Here is a 14686-nt window from a genome sequence, read left to right as displayed (position 1 = left end):
GGGAGATGCCTGTTGCTTTTTGCTTCGAAGCTGAGGGATCTCGAAATGGAGGAACTGATGTGTACGTATAAGATGCAATGTGAACTTTGCTGGTCCAAATCAGGTAATCTGATTTGAACCCAGTCAAGCATTTCGTAAGGCCCCGTCGAACCAATTAATGTAGACTACCGATGGTTTCTTTTATAGTGATCGACACCATGACGGGGGCATGTGGAGTAGAGTTGGCAAAATGGATTAGGAATTTATATTTTAACTCATATGTAAAAGTGTGGGTCATAAATGAGTTGCATAACAAATTTAAATAGGACATTAATAACTTAATGGATTTTAAATGGATTAGCTAATTATCTTTAATTTTTTTATTTTTTTATTATAAAATTGTCCATGATATTTTAGTAATACAATTTTCTCAATAATTCATAAGTTTTGTTAAACTAAATTAAATATGCAAGTATTTTAGTAATATGTATATGAGTTAGGTTGGGAATGGGTTGCTGAATTTGTAGTATATGAAAATGGATCAAAATAGATTCAATTAATCAATATGGTTCGAGTCATATTTGACTAGATTGAATCCATTCATTTGACACCTCGTGGAGTGACAAAAGAGACGGAGCCGAAGTTGGCCAATTTTTCGTTAGATGCATGATCTATCCTAATAGTAAAAGAGAGCTAGCCCAAATTGTCATTGATTCATAAGTAAGAAGGAACCATTGTGTTCAATTTAACCGAACACGTAATTCTTTATACGGTGATGCTGCGAGTTCTTAATAAATTTATAATTAGAGTCCATTGATTTAGATTAGATAGTCTTATGGCATTTGTTCACATATCATTTAGATAAGTCAGCATTTATAAAACATATATATATATTTTTGCCACTGCCAAAAAGGCTTGGAAAAAAGGATAGTTCATCTTAAAATGTCCCAAAGTGCGGCTATTTAGGACCATTGACATTTGATTGCATTCGGGTTTTAAAATTCCTTTAGCCAAATGCAAATGACATTTGATTTGTCTTTTAGGACTTTGAAGAAATGCAATTATATTTCGAAATGCCTTTAACCAAAGACAGAGGTGTTTTAAAAAAATAGAATTCTCGGATTTCAAATATATTTTTTTTTTTGTTTCAACTTTGGTCACGATTGACTTTCATAATTTCTTCGACAAAAAAAAAAAAAGGACAATCATAATTTCGAAAATATGATCTTAAAAAAAAAAAATTGCTAACGAAGGCCTCAGCTAACGGCGAGTGGCCCGTCGAGCCGCCGGCACCCTGGCCTGACCCAGCCACCATCGCCGATATGGCAATCTCTCATTGCTTTAGGTTCCTCTCGGCTCCCTCCCTCTCCATCTCCTGAACTCAGCTGCAAAATCTCAGACATTCTGTACCCAGAACTCAACTCGCTGCACCTTGAGGCTTCAACAAAGACCGAAGCACTGTGACCCCAAGCAAACTCAGCAATCACTTGGCTACTCGCACTCTCCCTTTTTCGGTTCAGGCTTCTTGCTGGGGTACTCTCATCGATGGACTCCACTCGAGGGTCAATCTCGTCGTCTACGAAAATGGGTCAATCGATCTCGGCCCTCTCCACACAAACATCTGACTAAAAAAAAGCTCAATCTTTACATGTTTTGCTCTACATTCAACTCATCAGCATTTGTCAAATTCTCTCCCTCTCTCTCTCTCTCTCTCTCTCACACACACACACACACACACACACACACACACACTTACTTCGGCATAGATTTTGGACTTTATGACTTGAGGGGTTTGTAATTTTAGGTCCCTCCATTGCTGGGGTTGTTTTATTGCACTGTTGGGTTGCTTCAACTGTACTTGGATCAGAGAACTTATTCAAAAGCTTCCCAAGGGAGTCTGGAGAAAACAGCGGCTTCACTGTGTAAGTATCCACCACGAAAATTTGATTTCAATTTTGCCAAAGATGAGGGGAGAATGAAAAATTGTTGGTCCTGACATGATGATTGGTGACTGGAGAGGTTTCTGTTTTTTTTTTTTTTTGGGTGGGGGGGGAGAGAGATTGGGGTGGGGGTGGTTTCTTTCATGATGTTGATGAATTTGGAGTACTGGTGGGTTTCATTGAATTGAGCGCTAACTGTACAAAGCTGGAGTGGCAGACATCGTTGAGGCATACATTCTGTTTGCAGTGGCTGAGTTTATGTGGTTGTCCCTGGACAGAAGTTGGTTTGGTTGTGCCTTTGCTTGCGTTGTTGGTCTTGCCTGCCCATTGGCTGAGATTCCTCTCATGAAGTACTGGTCCTGTAGTTTTCATATAATATGTTGGAATCGTTTAATTTGCTTTGGATGCTTTACTTGTTAACCTTCACAGTAAAAATTTATGATATTCTTAAATGATTGTGCATTAATTAGTATTTTTCTTGGCTAAGGCCTTGTTTGATTCAGCATTTGGCCAAGGGACTTTGAGAAAATGCAAATACCTTTGGGCTAAAGGCCTTTTTCAAAATGCAAGTAGTGTTTGGTAAAATGTATTTTAAAAACACATTTAAAAAGCAACTTTGACAAAAATGTTGTTTGGTGAAAAATGAACTTTGTACAATATTTTTTCTTTTTGAAAAAAAGGCGGCGGCGATCGGCGGCGGCAAGCAAAGGTGAAAAAATTAAAATAATAAAAAAATTAGTTGCATTTCGCCAAAGGGACTTTGTAGAGCATTTGAGATGCAATTGCATCTTCCCAAAGTGAGTCAAAAAATGAACCAAACACCATTTGTATTTGGCCAAGGGACTTTAGAGCCCCAATGCTCATTTGCAATGCTGAACCAAACAGGGCCTAAATCTCTCGGGTTCTTTAACCTCTGGTATTACCCTTAAGAGATTGTTGAAATCCATGGTCAGGTAATCTTGTAGACACCCTCAGTCACCTGCTATCCGCATATATGACCAATGAAAGCATAAATGAACGAATGACGACTGTAACAGAGAGGTGTCTGGTCTTACTTCCTGTGTTGTTTTTGCACACTTTGCATTGCAGGGGTTAGTGACTTGGACAATCACTTGCTACTTCTCTCACTCACTGTTTCTGGTGAATCTGTCTTGTTGGTTGAGGTCTATGGTTTCTTGTCGTTATTCGATGGACAAGTCTTCCTAGAGGAAACTCATTTTTCTTCACTTGCAAGCATCAAAGAGAACATTTGATTATGCCAAATGACCAGTGAACTTCAGCTTGGTGGGTTGGTTAAGGCCATTTCCATGGCTGTCATCCCAAAAGCCATGGGGATTTGGAGCGCTGATCTGAGAGGAGTATTATTTACTTCTTTATCTTGTCTACCTGTATATGTTAATCAAACCGAGAACTGATGCTACATTGCATAAGCTCTATAAATTTCAGAATTGAATGAGGTCAATCTTGTTCTGTTTTTATGCCTTTTAATTCCTGAACATAGTAATCTCTAAGACTTTTAAGAAGGTGAGATTTTTTACTCTGTGTCAATGACTGCCATAAACTCCAGAGCAAAGGATTGTCTAATAGTTATAGGGGGCCGATTTTGCTCATGATAGGTGTTTCTGAATTGTTGGTTCTTGGAGAGTAGACAGGTAAACTGATATACAATGTCAGGTCAATTATTTGACTTTGTTATGTGATATTTGCCCGATGGTTCAAGATCTCTAACATAAGAGACATCATGGCCGTATTAGTATCCACCTTGTCTAGTAGCATGAAGATTGCTAGCTTCAATCGTCACATTCTCCTTACCCAATTGCCAGTTTCCTTTAGTTGGTTTTCACCGTGCTTTCATCTACCTATATTAGGTTGGCACGCATCAAGCTTTCGAATCATTATTCTCATGAAGTTTGTTGAAGTACAGAACATGAAAGATTACAAAGATCCTCCTAAGTTTTCCTCCATTTCGAAACCCTAAACCTTATGGTGTTTCAGAAGGCATCCTATGTTTACTGTAGTTTCTTAGACTTTAAGGTGTAGAGTGGAGGTTTTCTGAAAAGGGTGCGCAAAGCTCATTTTTTCGAAGTACTAGTTGCAAAAGGTAGGATAAGAAAAACTTAAGGATGGTTTATGGTATTTTTTTTTCTGAAAAATATAGATCCCATCATCTTCTAATAGCTTTTAGATTTAAGAACTTACGGTCGTACACATCACAAGTGAAAACCATTAGCAGGTTAAGGAACAAAAATCATTCAAATTGGAAGTACGATAGCAATGCATATCTAAATATCATGTGAAATCTAATGGAGTAACAATACCAATAGTCTGTACTTTCACCTGACAAACGATGTTGTATTTGAACTTTATTCTAGCTCAATGGGGTTCTCAACATTTTTTTTATGAAAATTACTTGGTATGGCTTGCATTTGAACATGTTGAACTATCACTAGGCCTTTATCTAATGTAGACTGAACCAATTGATCCTCTCTCTTGTAGAAGCACACTCTGGACTCAAGTGGATCCAATTGTTTCAGGCTAACAGGTTGGTCCTGGGGACAATGATCCCACAGACATCACCAACATGCTGCAATGTACGTCATTTGTACGATGCACCGAGTCTATATGTCGGCAAAACCTACTGAATCGTGACCACTGATTATGCAGACTCGATGGCCACTTTTTAACAGCCTGAACATGGTAATGATCCTTTGATCCTCCCTTCATGCACTTGCACTTGCAGACTCAGAGACAACCAGCAGAAAAGTTGGACTACAGAGCGTCAGCGATGCATCAAGGTCAAGAGGATGCTCATTCTGAATTTATAGAATGTGGAGAACATGGAATTTGGGCATTGGTAGCTCCAGATTTCATTTAAATACACTACAGATAAAATGCTTGCCCGTGCATGGCCATTGTCAATATTGATTCTTATGCAGCTTGACATCATTGACCTTACGTCTCAGGTTGTAGAAACTACCAGGAGTGAAGATCGCCATCCTAGTTGTTATATGGATCAACCAAGTAAGTCAAATCTGCATTATATATGTTGCTTGGTCAACCCCGACAGCGGGCGAAGGATGAATACCCAAACACGAAATCGAAACTGGAATGAATCGGCGAACATGGCGATGCCCCCCCTGCCCCGACACTTCCTAGCGACTTGCGTGGGAATTGGAATTGGTAGAATGGAAAGGGATGCGATCGCTGTAATGTAAAATGCTGATCTCCTATGATGGATGGCGAGTGAGGTTCCTCCTTAAGTTAAAGCCATGGAAATTTCCAGTTTACAGACCTTATGAGGAATATACAGTACAAGGCTTCTGCGAACGAGATGGGATTGAACAATAAGAATTCTATGAATGTGGCTGTCTGTACTATGTGCGTCTCTCTCTTCGCCCTCCGAATATTCATCCACCGTCGTCTAAGAACACAAAACCGGTGTGTAGGGTTTCCTACAGATCCGATCCAAGATCACAACAAACGCCATGGCGAGCTCCAGGTCGAACCCCGGTTGCACCACCAGGCTGAACACGTCGTCCCCGAGCAGGACTGCCGTGTTCGCTCTCTTCCTTGTTATCTTTGCTGCGAGCTCCCCCGTGGAGCTCCTGATGACGCAGTTTCGCCTCGTGAACGAGCCTTCAATTGCGAAATCCGGTGCCTGACCGTGCTTCGCGCACCCTCCCCCCAAGAACACCTCAGCTTCAATGTTGCTGTTCTTGTGAAAGAGCAGTGAACTCCTCCTCATGGAAAATACTCTCATATTGGGAGTCCTCTTTCCATAGTCGCTCTCTCCCTTATAGGCGTGCCACTGGCATTGCATGCTCAGAGCCTGTGAGACAACACAACACTAACATTAAGTTTCACAGAAGAAATTGGACAAAATTTCTCAGAGGAAATTGTGGTTTTTTTTGCAGATTTTTGTAGCTAGAGCCAATTCAAATCTCAAAACAATCTTGATTACTCCAAATCCGAAGGGACATTAATATTATGCATTAATTGGAGAGTGTATATATTTATTATATTTCGGAAATTGTGTAACATAGCCCTCTTTTGAAAGCCTAGACTCCTTGGAATGATCGGCCCGTATAACCCGAGCGATCGCTCTTGGCGGCGAGGCGATAAACAAGAGAAACTGTGAATGGCACGAGTCTACCTCCAATTTTTTCCGGTCGTTCTATGCAATCTAATATGAAAACGAAGGTGGAATGTAATTTCTCCTAAAGTTACAGCTGCATAGAAGCAAATTATTGTGGCATCAAAGCTAGCTGCTTCATGAGGCAGGGTGAAACATAAAGAGAATCGATCACCTGAGGTCTCAGAGTTAGAAGGGCATTTCCAACTCCATCCATCAGCACAAGCCCTCCTCCGCCGTGCGCGCACTGGCCTTTCCTCGAGTAGTTATCGACCCGGAAGACCAGCCCCCGCGCTGATCGAACACCGTGAACCCATCGGTCCCTTGGAAGCTCATGCTCGACTTCTTCCAGACGGTGAGCCTCGACGGGCTAATGGCGTCGCCGGAGCCCCCGTTCCTCTCCTGGCGAGACCGGTACTCGCACCGGGTCTCGTCCGGGTGAACCCTCCACATGGCGATGGCTTCTCCAATGACCACAAGTCCGTGTGGTGGGAGAGAGAGAGAGAGAAAGAACGTGGGGTTTGGCTCTTGAGTGCGAGATTTCAAGTTTCTCGTGGGATGGATACGTTTTATATTTGGAAGTTTGGAGTCAATAGGAAGTGTTTGGAGAGAGAGAGAGAGATGGAGAAGACCTTGGTTTCGGATGGTTGTATCGCTTAGTGGCTAACACTACTCAATTACGTAGGACCTTCGCTTTATGCCCCCATCAATGACCCTCTTGATTATTATTATTATTATTATTTTTAGCCAATAGGGTTTGCCATCTCTGCCTTTGTGATTCCCTACCACCATTTGCTTTTCATACTTCCAAGAAGCGGCGTTGGATAATGCCCTAATAATCTCGTGATTCATTTTAGAAACGAGAGAACATTTTATGCCTGGGACTCTTTGGGATAGTCTCTTATTTAGAGATATTTCTGTTAATTTTTCGTATTTTTAAAGATTGTGCGTATCTTTATTGATATATTGCTTTAGATAGTGATCTAATGAAGCCTATAAATAGGCCGATAGGATCTTCATTATGATATATCTAAATATACAAGAATACCCTCAATTCTTCTATCCTAGTTTTGTCGTTCTTAACTATAATAATCAACTCAATTAGCTCTCAAATTAGAGGAGAAATCAAATCTCCTTTTGGGGGTGGAGGGACGAAAAGTTGTAGTAACAAATGAGTTGATATATTCATTCAGCTTTATAACCCGGAAGAAAAAAAAAGAAAAACGATACAACAAGCGACATTTGGTAAGGCTCATGAAAAATAGAATTCTCCTATTATTGAACTATCCATTGAAATCGAAATTTCCACTTAAGCTGGAAGAGATGAAATTAGTAAATGAAAAGGGAGTTTTAAAGATAAAGCGAGAGGGTATAAATACATATTATATAAATGGGAGATTATCTCATCTTTATAAGACGTGGGTCACTTCGTACTGTAAGTGTTATAAAAATTTGAGATGATTGAAGTAGAGAATTTGGTCCCGGGAATTAAGTGAAGTCATCATTTTGTCTTGGCTTCGAGTTCCAACATGGGCACGACTCATCTCCAACATCCTAAAACAAATTACATCAACTTTTTTTTTTTTGTCTTCATAAAGTCTTGCTGACATCAAACCAAGTAGTTCCCCCTCTTCCTCTTGCCCCCCATGTGAAAAAAAAATTTAATACATTTCTTTAATTTTGTAGAATAAATTCCCCCCCCCTTTTTTTTGTCAAGCTCGTTGTTTTTCGAAATTAGCAGCGGAAGGCATCCAAATCACCATCGGAAGGCAGACCGGGTCCGAGATGCCGTGGCGCGTGTGGCTGTGTTGGGGGTTTGTTGGTGACGCAATTTCAAGGTTTCGCTCGTCTGATGGCGGTGCCAGTTTCCCAAGATGAGCAGCGGAAGTATACCGAATAGCAACCAAAGGTTTCGATCTTGGTTGGAGAACCAAGGAAGATGCGAGTGTCGTGAACGCCACCCCATGTATCGGACTCGATGTAGGCATCAATGGCTCCGATACCAAGTTGAGAAAAATAATGACGGAAGAATATAATATTATGTACATTGACTAATGAAGAGTACGTGAACTTGTTTATAAACTTTATAGGATGATTATCTAACCTAGCAAAATATCAATCAGAACCAATTAAGAGATCTATGTGTATAACAAAAAGAAAAAGGAAAGAAAAGCAAGTCTCTCTCTCTCTCTCTCTTTATTTATATTTTTCTATGTGGATCAATGGATTAGAAGCCGGCATTGTCTACGAGGAAATGCGCCAAGGGACGTGGACGAGGACCCCGTTGGATCCTTATTAGTCCCCACAGAAGAATGTGGCCACCTAACAATTCGTACGTTTTCTTGTAATCTTCTTTAGGGGATTAATTAATCAAATTAATTAAATTAAATTAATTTCCTTTGGTCACATCAAAACCTATCGAAAGGTTTAGTGGGGAGAATCCCAAGTTTGTCTAAACTAGTGTCCTCGTTGGCATCGTCTCTTCGGTGCACAAACCTAGGACGACCTTCTTAGCCGCTCCAAAACCGGCTCGAGCTGTTACTCCTTTCCATTTCAAACGTTTGAACGGTGGGAGAAACGAGTTTTAACTTTGCTCGCTTGCCTCGTCTATGACGTGTTTCATTTTAAACTAGATTCAATCTCTAATCTTTTAATTTGCGGTTCTCAAATCTTAGAGTTTACTTTCTATTCTATATCTTTAAGGATTACGATATATGACACAATGTGACATTTCACTTCACGCGTAAATCTATATACCAAACAAAATTGGATGTTTGATGATGTAGTTACATAATCTTATTGCATAATCCAAGGGATTGTTGAGATTATAAATAAATACGATTACGTCCTAGCATATCATGAAATCCCTATTTCCGACTTCAGCTGATTTCATTCTGCTAAACCAAAGAGCTGAACTTTGTAGCCATTTAGGACTATGACTGAACTACATACCTACTTTATTGAGAAATGATGTTACTTGTGTGTTGCAATCTCTTGGACCCAAGAGGTTAGGGTGATTCGTTTCAAGGTGGGGGGTTCCCACCTTGAAAACGGGGATCGCCCGCTAGGGGCAGGTTCCACAAAATGGGAATCGGGATCTATCCACTGGTTCCATGAATGCACTCGGAAACCAGTTCATGGTCCCTTCCAATTCCTGATTGGGTCTATGAAATCTGTCCCACCAAACACCAACGTCACTCGAAAAAGACTCACGCGCGAGAAAGATCTCATGAGCACCATCATCATACGTGCAAGAAATGGTTGGGATTTTCTATTTAAGCCAACTAGCCCCCTCATCAGCTCACCCGGATCAAGCACCAATGACCATCCAACCACCATCAGGAGGCCGATGAGATCAAGAGCTCAGCCGGTGCAAGGAGAGGCGAGATGAAGACGGAGTGTGAAAGGCGAGAGGAAAGGCTAGGGACGAGAGTCGAGACGGAGAGTTGACAGGCGAGAGGACAGGCTAGGGTTTTTTTGGGCTATCGTGAGGTGAGTCACATTAGTGTGAGTTTGTGATTGTGTGAGACCGAGAGAGCTTGAATTTATATGTATATGTAAACTGATTCAGTCCGATTGGTCTGAGTGGATGGTTCCCACTTGGAACAGGGAACCAGACCTATTCCCATGAGAACAAACAAGAATCGGTCGGTTCGGTTCTATTTAGTCTGGGCGATTCCCGATTCTTTTGCACACTCCTACTAGGAGGAGTAGTTTACTAAAAGCAGCTAGAGCCACAGAAATATTGCTATTGTGAGGCGTGCCGCATCACATTCTTTTCACGATCGAAACTGCTACAAGAAGGCCATACCAAATAATCAACCTACATTCGTAATCAAAATCGTTGCGAAAAAAGTTATGCTGAATCGTCGTTCCGTAAATGCCACGCGAAAGCTAACCAAGACACCATCCGACGAGGAAGAAAATTTCGTAAGCGAGAACGAAAAAAAATGTCCCGAGAAACCTCGATGTTCTTGAAGAATCTCTCCAAAACGAGTTTGTTCGAGGAATCATGATAATCGAAAAACTTTGTTTCTTTCCCTCGTATCGTACTAATGTGCAACTTGATCATCACGCGAGGCTAAAAACCCTTAACAGCCAAAATCGATTGGAATAAGATCTCTTTGTTGTCCTCTTTGTTCTCTCTATCTCGATGTCGTGATTCAGAAAAAGCTCGCACGAAATCTCCTGCGCGATCACAGCTACGAATGGTCACATTTCCCCCATTTTCTATTCACATTGGAGAAATGATTTAGTCCGCGAAGCTGAACAAACGACAAGTTGGGTCAATCGGTGCCGTTCAAGGTCACCACCAGAACAACTTTGTACCTACGTAAACAAAATTCGAATCTAATTAGGACTAAAACCTTAGTAAAATATGGGACGAGCACCCAACATTTTCAACGAAATGGACACCCAAATGAGAGATTCATCGATAATTAAGTAGGGCCAAGTAAGGAAAAAAGAGAGAGAGTAGGTAATGTGAGCACGCACACGTCCAAATTGAGAGAGCTTTGGCTTCTTTTGCAGCCACCATATAATGTCCAAATTTCCTAATTTTAATTTTCTGGATAATTTGTGAGAGGAAAAATTATCAAAAAAATCCTAAACCTATTGCAGTTGTGTTAATTCAGTATTAAACCCTTTACATTTATGTCAATTCAGTCCATCTAGCCAATTTTGATCGAAAATCGCTGACGTGGAGCTGTCGGCGTTGACGTGACAATTTTTAGTAATATTTTAATATTTTAAAAAGATTCTATTATTTATGTATTTCTTTTCCTACTTTCTTCGTCTTCCCATCGGCGATTTTCGGTCAAAATTGGCTGGATGGACTGAATTGACACAAATACAAAAGTTTTAGCTTGAAATGACAAAAAAAAAAAAGGTTTATGGCTGAATCGACATAATTACAGGTAATTTTCCCCTTAGCCTGATGTTATAAGTACACTTGCAAGGAAAAATCTAGGGGCGGCGTTGCTGATCCTAATGTCAGGTAATTAGGAATCGAAATGGGAGATTCTTGAAGTGACTAAAGAGGGTGTTTATGCATTAAATAATATGGCGAGAAAACAACTGAAGTGGATGCTCGTGAGCGGTCGTAATACAATTATTGTTGACGACATTCTTGATTTTGTTCCTTTAGTTCGTGGTGGACGATCCGTGCGATGTCACGCGAAGATCTTTACGAGTCATGCCAGCGACATCAGCCAAAAAAAAAAATAAATAAAATTGGGGAAAGAAGGACGTGCAATGTCTTTTTAAATTTCTCATTGTACATCCTGTTATATCGAGGAACGAAGCTGATGTTTATGTCTCACGTAAGGTTTCTCCAAACCGCCTTCGAGTTGGTATGGGTGGTTTGGTCCTTGGGGGATTTCCACCTCATGAATTGGAGTGCTTCCAAAAAAGAAGACAACCGATGGTTGGATAATTCGGAAATTTTCAGCTCAAGAATTGCATATCGTTCGTTTAGATCCCACCTAGTGAGTGCGCAAACTGTTCTGGGTCGGGGCCAAACACCTAGACCTAGGCTGCGTTTGGTTCGACTTTAAAAATGGGTCTTAGAAAAATGCAAAGACTTTTAGTTTAAGAGGTTTTAAATGGTGTTTGGTAAATAACCCTTTTATAGCAATTTCTGTTAAATAGTGCTTCCCAAAAAAATTTTGCAAAGGGCTTTTAACTGCAATTTTTTTATTAAAAAAAAATCAAATCATTTGCCGATCGGAGAATGGCTTAGGCTGCTGGCGAGCCAAAAAATGGATAGTAACAACAAGGGGAAAAATAAAAAATTGAGGTAATTTTGGAAGAATTATTAAGCCCAATTTTAGCATTCCGCGAATCTTGAAAGCCCAAGGCGGCGGGACTTGTGTTTTTAGCTCTTCCAAAGCTAGTGTTTGGCCTAAAGCCCCTTGGGAAAACTTGTCAAATACCCTAAATTTTCCCCAAGGGGCTTTAGGCATCTAAAGTCCATTGAAAAATCTAAATCAAACGTAGCCTAACCGGCTCATTAAGCTTACAGGGCATTTCATGGGTTTTTAGGTAACAAGATCTCCATTCCCGTGAACCCTTGAATTATTAAAAAGGGAATTGCTTTCCCGACTATACTGTCGTGGGTCTGTACAATATCAGTTATAAATTCACACATCATCACTGTGTGTTTTGCATAAAGTATTAATTGTTTGAAAGATCGTATAGTCAGAAATAATTAACAGTGCTATCAGACTGTCAAGCCGGCAGCTTCTTATAAAAGTTGGAATTCCTTGGTAGATCATGACCTGACATTTCAGTTTTCGTTTTCATTCTAATGAGAGGTTTTTATTGCTTCGACTCCTTGAAAAAGAGAAAAACAAAAGGAAGAATTGAGGTGATCTAGTTGAGTTGCGCAATCCATGAATTATTGGAATGAAAATATATGCATTCATGAGATGTTATCATACGTTCGGTATTGGTCTAAAATATTCATCAGTAATAACATTTACATCAAATTCACATAAAAGCAAGGAATTGGATCAAATCGTATGAAATGGAGGCATCATAACCACCCTGTCCTGTACATTAATCTAGAATACAGAATATAGATACACAGGCATCGAAAATTTGATATTCCTGAGTGCCTTGACGTCATTGCTTTGGCAAGGGATTTGCCTGGCTGACGCAAGAAATGGGAAAGAAGTAGACCACGTACACCTTCTTGAACAAATGGAAAAATTCTGGACAAAAATATGAAGTGCTCTTATTTTTTTCAAATAAGAGTTTAAAGTGAACATTATTTCAAATAATTTTTCAAATAAGGGTTTAAAGTGGACATTATTTCAAATAATTTTCTCAAATAAAGATTTAAAGTGAATATTGTTTCAAATAAAAGTTTAAAGTACCTTCGTTGTTTCAAATAAGGGCCCGACCAAGGGCATTTTTGTCATTTATCTGTTTTCTATTGTTTTCTTTTTTCCCATTTATTATTTTTTCTTTTTTTTCCCTTCTTTCTCACCGATGGCCGGTCTCAAGCAAGGGCCTCGCTTGGGCGAGCCGAGGCCTGCCCTCGCCCGGCCTTGCCGATGGCAGGCCATTAGAGAGGTCAATACGGGTCCATGACCCATTTTTTTACTCATTTTATCCAAATGGGTTAGATATGGGTTATAAGTTTTTAAGGATCAAATGAAAATGGGTCTAGTTGAATCAGATGAGTCAAAATTGGGTCACACATTGGAACCCATTTTCAACTCATTAAGTCATCAATTGGGTTGGGTCACACAATGACAAGAACTCCAGTTATAAATAGACCTCAAGTATGTTAGTTTATATTTTTTAATTTTTACTTTTTATAAGTAAAAGAAAGAAAGAAATATAATATTAAGAAATATAAAAAATGTTCAAGAGGTAGAACACCGCCCCTATCGGTCGACTGCCGGATTTCAGAGGGAAAAAGGAAAAGAAATTAGAAAATAATTTTTCAAATAAATATAAAATATAAAATAATTTGCTAAAAAATTGTAAAAATTCTCACTAGATTTGTATCACATGAAAGTGTTTTAGTGATATCATTTTTTAATAAATTATAAGAAACGAGTATTCCGGGTTAAATATATAAGTGTTTAAGTAATACGGGTCGGGTCGGTATGGGTCGAATCAGGTATAAGTCGTTATATTTGTAATGTATAAAAATGGGTTAAATGGATTAAATGGGTCGATATGTATCAAACCATTTTCGATTGGACCCACAAGTTTGACACCTCTATCGGCCATTGCTCGAGATCGGCCATCGGCAAGAAGTAAGGGAAAACAAAAAAAGTAAAATGAAAGAAAAAAAAAGGGAAAAAACAAATAAATAAGGTAAATGATGAAAATACCATTGGTCAGGCCCTTCTTTGAAAAAAATGAAGGCACCGCAGATCTTTATTTGAAATACAATCCACTTCACGGCCTTATTTGAGAAAATAATAGCATTTGAAGCCCTTATTTGAAATTTTTCTTGAACAAATTAAGGTCTATGTGCGTATTGCATGCACTTCGGTCCGTTTGATCCCGGTCAAGGCTCCAGTTAAGATCGGGGCAACTCTCTCGTCGGCTCCAAGTTAGTATTTCGGGTTGGATTGGACCCGTGATGTACTGGATCGATGACGAAAACTTGATAGATCTGGACCACAAAACATGTTATGACCGGGTCGGGGTTTCATCCTCTCGCCGCCGGGCCGGACGACCGAGCCTATAGTGTTGCAGGTACATGCGAAGGACAGTTTCAAAATATGAGGCTCGATTTCAGCCCACGCGAGAGATTTTTCTCATCGCGATGGTTTCGACCTCATCTCGTGATATTTTCTCCGAACCAGAGTCAGTCCAGTTAGCAAGACGACGTCGATGGAAGGAAGCGAAGAGAGGAATCGTACTCCCTTCTTTTGTCGCGACAACAGTACTTTGGAGAAACTTACATTTGGATTTGGAAATAAATAGATAGGTCTAGGTCCGATGAAATGTCAAACACTTAACAATAATGAGTATCTACAAGCCTATAGTTCTATGCACATTGTGTACAGCCTCAATCAATTGAAAAAAAAAAAAATAGAAATTGACATAATCAAAAAGTGTCCCCCAATTTCAGTATACCCTCACAAAAGCAAAGACCAGGCAAGGATTC

The 14686-nt window shown here is 39.8% G+C and overlaps 1 long non-coding RNA gene and 1 pseudogene across 1 annotated transcript; one reads left to right on the top strand and one right to left on the bottom strand.

Annotated features, from left to right (window-relative positions):
• Nucleotides 1-1233: 1233 nt before the first annotated feature.
• LOC125316084 lies at nucleotides 1234-2394 on the top strand. Its single transcript, XR_007199403.1, has 3 exons — nucleotides 1234-1629; nucleotides 1784-2004; nucleotides 2037-2394. It is a non-coding gene; the product is annotated as an uncharacterized LOC125316084 (long non-coding RNA).
• A 2390-nt stretch (nucleotides 2395-4784) lies between these two features.
• On the bottom strand, nucleotides 4785-6687 carry LOC115752518 (annotated as a pseudogene).
• Between the last annotated feature and the right edge of the window lie 7999 nt (nucleotides 6688-14686).

This window comes from Rhodamnia argentea, chromosome 7, assembly GCF_020921035.1.
Source record: "Rhodamnia argentea isolate NSW1041297 chromosome 7, ASM2092103v1, whole genome shotgun sequence".
Classification (NCBI taxonomy): Eukaryota; Viridiplantae; Streptophyta; class Magnoliopsida; order Myrtales; family Myrtaceae; genus Rhodamnia; species Rhodamnia argentea.
This window is presented reverse-complemented; position numbering and strand designations above follow the sequence as displayed.